Here is a 5820-nt window from a genome sequence, read left to right as displayed (position 1 = left end):
AGCTACAGCTATTTATTGTGAAAAAAACGCGACTGATCTGATAACTACTCGTAAATCAAGCCGGAAGCTATTCCTACAAAACCAATGGACATTTTGTGTCTATTTTATTATTTTTTTAAAATCTAAATAAATAAAATTTTATTAAAAAACCTGGTTCTTGTACCTCTCATTTGCCCAGTGATAGTGAAATCGGTTCCCGAAATCAGCTACGTTTGCCCAGCCCTTAAGAGCCCATTTACACGAGGATGAAAACTAGATGGAATTCATAATATCCAAGTAAACCTGAGTTTTCAGGCTGGATTCGTTCGACGAAAGTACATTTTTGCTTCCATCCTCCTTCATCAGTCTCTTGTTGAACCTAACGAAGAGCTCTAGTTCAGCTTGACCTCAAAGTGGCAAGATGCAATGCATTTATGCCATTTTGACGCTTTTTTTAGGCTGTTGCGCATTAAATTTTTTAGATCGGCACATTTTTTTACGGGTTTACATTAACTTACATCCCTTTACCCAAGGGCTGGGGGGTTCAAGCCTAGAATCATTTCTATTTGACATTTGCACCATTTTGAACAAAAGGCTTAGCCAAAAATTTTTAACAGAAGCAGTACGAATAAAAGGGCGGGGGGGGCGGCTTACCGTTTGATTACTCTTGACTATTAAAAATGGATCTAGAACTTTAGATTCAAGTCGAATGAACATTTCCCAAATTTTATATGATTATACCATTCAATAAAAACCATATATGAGAACACTGACCAGGGTGCCAAACTTACAGCCCCTTCCTTGGGGGTTATTTGAGGTTTTATCAAACCTAGAGCCAGAATTATTTACTATCTTCACATTTTGATTATTCTGGACATAAGGGTCTTCTCACTTATTTGTCTGGATGCACTTGGGGAAAAGATAACGGGGAGAGGGCAGGTGGTGTCCAACGATGAAGCTTGGGGGAAAAAAATACGCATCCGTCTTCTTTCTTCTGGCAAAGGGCGCAAAATTCCGCATGTTTGTAGATAGGAGCTAAACTTAATTAGGATTCAACTAGACTTAATGAGACTTATATATCTGAAATTAAGACAAAAGTCTAATTCTTTTTATATATTTATTGGTATGAAAATTTCGTTTTTTAGAGTTACGGTTATTATTGAGCCTGGTCGCTCCTTACTTACAGTTCATTGCTTCAAACTGTTTGAAACAAAAAAAGTATTTTTAAAACACAAGGGATAAGTTATCGTCTCCTTCCTCCCTTATTGATACCCTGGTATCGGAATTCTACTTCTTAAGCTGTATATAATAGAAATCTCCCGAGGTAAGGGATTTCACCAAATAATGTTCCCAAAATTTGGATTAAGCACTAATTCTTCAAATGTCCGCTAATTATAGATTATGTACGACCTCTCAACGCGCCTTTAGCGTTTTGTGCAATTTACTAAACTTCTCCCCATTTGCTAGGATATGTTTTTTAAAAGTATATGGGAACTAAATTGATAAACAATTGTAATCATTTAATCATATGTTTGATATTTCACAAAATCTTTGTTTTTTTTTCAACAGTACTAAAAGAAATAAATAAAATATGCAAGTGTACTATGTGTTTTTGAAATTAACTGCGTTTTTTTGTTATACAAATTGAAAAGCACCTTCAGTTATAGGTGGAGATATCCAAGTTGATTCCTAGATTTACTTCAAATTTGTTTAACCATAGTCTTTGTAAAATAGGTTTGGACCTATACCCCTATTTCTGAGATCTTGAGTTCTTATGAGGTCCGCACATTCTGTTTAACAACCTGTGTTCTTTTTTAAATTGATAACTCTCACCCCCACACAGGGCCAACCCCATTCAAGATAAATCCCCAGTAAATGCCTCTGTGTAAATGAAAAACATGATCATGGTAATCAAACAAAAAATTCGATTAGGTTAAGCAGCACCCACTTCAGCCTAACTTTACTCAGCCCGCTCCAATATTGGAGCCGCATGGCCTTTAGTACTTCGGTTTCGATTAAGAATCAACCGTTGAATTTTTCTAGCAAAAATATGCCGAGTAAACGAATTTACCCGTAAAAAAATGTGCCGATCTGAAAAATTCAAGGCGCAACCGCCTAAAAAAAGCGCCAAAATGGCAGAAATGCATTGTATCTGGCCACTTTGAGGTCAAGTTGAACTAGAGCTCTTCAGTTAGGTTCAACAAGAGACTGAGGAAGAAGGATGGAAGCAAAAACGTACTTTCGTCGAACGAATCCAGCCTGAAAACTCAGGTTTACTTGGATATTATGAATTCCATCTAGTTTTCATCCTCGTGTAAATGGGCTGTTAAGGGCTGGACAAATGTAGCTGATTTCGGAAACCAATTCCAGTATCACTGGGAAAAGGATAGTGGCAAGAACCATTTGTTGAAAGAAAAATTTATGGCGTGAGATTTTCAAAACAAAAAATCATGGACACAAATATTCAATTGGAGTTTATTAATAGTTAAATGATTGATTTCAGCTTAGTTCTCAGTTTAGTTCTCAGCTAAGTAGCGGTATCTTTCACCTCAAACATCTCTGGCTGAATATTTATTTATATCTCTATTTTTTTGTAATGATCATGCTAAAATTTTTAAAAATCGGCACCCATCGGTGCCAAAAACTAGAAAATTTTTTCAATTCAAATCGACGCCGATTTCTTTTAAAATCGTCGCTGATTTGGAAATCAGTTCCCGAACTCAGCTACGTGTGTTCAACCCTTTACTGTAAATAAGGACGAATAGAGATGGCTTAATATAGCACAATCGTTGTGCCGTTATTATTCTTCAGCTGTTGGGCAAATATTACTAACAAAAATAAATTGGAAATTTTGAATATGTATGGAGGTAATTTCAATATGTGTAGAGGTATCTTACTTTGTTATGTTATTAGTAAAATATTGATAGTCATTGAGACGGTATGATTCATATTAAAGATGAATTAATTTATTAGTCAGCTGGTATAAAAAAATGGCAAAAGGAGTTTTAATATTTTGCATGCCAATTATTGTTTACTGACCAAAAAAAAAAAAGAAGAAGCATTACCTATCAAAACAATTACAAATTATAAATAATATTGATTGAAATTATTCCTGACAAAAAAAGGTCACTGGTCCCGAATAAGCAACAGTAAGATAAAGCTCAATAGTTCTGCCTGGGAAAAGTCTGAACCTTTTCAGGCTGTTTAGTATTGGGGGCGTTTTTTTCACACATCAAAATAAAAAGATATTAAATCTTTTGTCAGAAAAAGCTTAAAAGTGAAATCTTTGAACTAAGATCTTCCATCTTTGGTCATTTTTGTGTAAACGTCTTTCATAATTCTGCTCTGATCAGCGGTCTGAGAAGATTGATGAGTAGATAATCAAAGTTATCTTATCTTTCTTGTATATGGCAGAACAGTGGCGGTCTTCACACTTTTTGCTAACATCAGTAAGCTGTAAGATCTTAGAACAAAGATGAGTGAAAAAACGATAATCTTTGCAAAAAGATGCAAGATCTTAGTGCTAAAAAACGGGCTTATTATTTTGCCACCATTTTGAGCCTTCTGTTTACCTAACTGTCAAGGTCTTTGTGTTATCAATCTTTGTTAGAATGTTCGAAGGAAAATATTATTTTCGGAGAATTGTTTTAAATTAATCGATTGCCCATACTGAATAATCTTTGGGAAAAAATATATCGTTTTTATGTAGTAATTTTAGTCGAATTATGAAAATCCATGTTTTATATACAATATTAATAAAATCATTGTACTTTCTTTTTAAAGCGTTGCTTTATGATAAATTCTTAGTAATTTAAGCCCTCTTTCAGACTAAGCGTCACTCTATCACTGTCACTCCTAGTGGCCCACTCTTTGACTTTTAGCATTTCAATTTTATTCATCCTACAAGTTATTTATTGTAGTATAGTTTATCAATGTTTGTTTTTTTGGATCGATGCCTCCTCTCCCCTTTCTCCCTGTTAATATATAGTATCTCTTTTTAATTAATTTTCGCACACGTGTTTGGTCTTACTAATAGTATCTCATGACATTTCCAAATACTATTATCGCACTGAAAAATTAAAATGGTTATCTTGTCATCTAAAAGAAGCCTAACCAAAATATTAACAAAACAATTTATGGTGACTATACAAACCTTAAACAATTTGTTTGGCTTTCTGAAGAAGAGGTCCGAATGATAACTGTAGTAATGTAATAACCTAACGAACAATGGTAATTAAAAGGAAAATTATTTTGGCATAAAAAAGCTTTGATTTTTACTGTTTCTTTGAAGGAAGAAAGAGAGCATTGCAAGTTTTAGGAAAGTCGAAAAACTGATGAAATGTTTGAGAAGCACATTGGATAGAATGAGATGGTCAATCGGTGAATCTGACTCATTTTAGAGGTAGGAGCTTAAATCAATGTTTAGTAAAGGTGAAGCTTAAAATTGAGGTTCCTTGAATGGTTTGAACAAGGTTGAATATGCGTGTCAATGGTAGACTTTCTATTTTATAGTTGTAAGTATTCATTATATGGAAGGGGGTGTGTATTATTTAGGTGACTTTCATAGTACCTTTTGAGTTACCACAGTTGAACAGTGCTGCTCAACCGATGTTTCTTGTCCCAGTGATTTACTAAGTGGTAAACCACCGATTGCGTCGAACATCAAGGTACTGGAGAGCGTTTACTGGGATCATTCGTACTTTGACCTGTCAAACTCGAACATATATGTATTGTTTTGCGATATTCAACACCTACAACTACAAGAGCGGCAGCTTTAGCCACTACTCAAACTAATATGTATTCGAACTCATGTGAATAAAATGTAAAAAACAGAACCTGCGTCTTGAAATAGTTCCTCATTTGTATAGGAGGACTGTAAAAATGTATTTTAAACATACGTATTTACACATAAACCGTTTAACTCTTCTAATTTCCACGGACTGACGCCTATGAGTCAACAAGTTAAAAGCCTTAATATTGAAGTATACAAACAAAATGGAATGCTGAATGGAATATGACACATTTTATATCGGTATACTTTAATTGTTTGATTTAGTTCAAATTGTTTATTCAGTTTTTTTTTTTGTCTTGGATAGAATTGCTAGTTTCGTTGGTATTTGATTTTGTCCAAAAGGTTCCCATAAATAACAATGTTAAAATAAAGGTGCATGAAGATGTAATAACTTTATTGATAAAGAAATTCAAAGTTTATAAATAATCTTTGTAACAAAGAATTTCAATAACAGGTTTAAACCCGTCAAAACTAAGATTTTTAGATGGACCTTGTCGCTGAATCATTTTTTTATACAATATGGCCCCCTTGGTCCAAGAAATTGCATAGGTAAGTTGCTCCAATCCACTTGGAATACAAATTTGGCCTTTATTGGGGGAAAATGTTTTTTTTAACTAGGCCTAAATATTGCAGAATCCCAAATAAGACACCCAAATAAGACACTGTGCTTTGACGCTTGAAATCAACAACTATATCGAGTGAGGTGGTATGTCTAAAAATATTCGATAAAAAAAACATATTAGAAAAAACCACAAACCGAAAAGTCACCCTGAACAACCCTTAAATTTCTTAATTGTCTCTACAGCCCATAAGTTCATAAGCATACAATTTTCCGAAATGTCAGTATATTTACTAAAAAGAGGTCTACAGAAAGTATAGGTGGAGCTGATGCTTGTTTTTGTGAAGCAAATTTTAAGGACTATGAAGTGAATTTCGGTAATTCTAGGTAGTCTATGCTATTATATCCAGTGATTGTGTCCGGCGAATTTTAGTAATTCCAAGCAGTCTATGCTTTTATTTCCAGTGATTGTGTTTAACTGACGTCTTCT

Source organism: Artemia sp. Qi Xiang Cuo, chromosome 13 (assembly GCF_049724085.1).
Source record: "Artemia sp. Qi Xiang Cuo chromosome 13, ASM4972408v1, whole genome shotgun sequence".
In the NCBI taxonomy this organism is placed as follows: domain Eukaryota; kingdom Metazoa; phylum Arthropoda; class Branchiopoda; order Anostraca; family Artemiidae; genus Artemia; species Artemia sp. Qi Xiang Cuo.
This window is presented reverse-complemented; position numbering follows the sequence as displayed.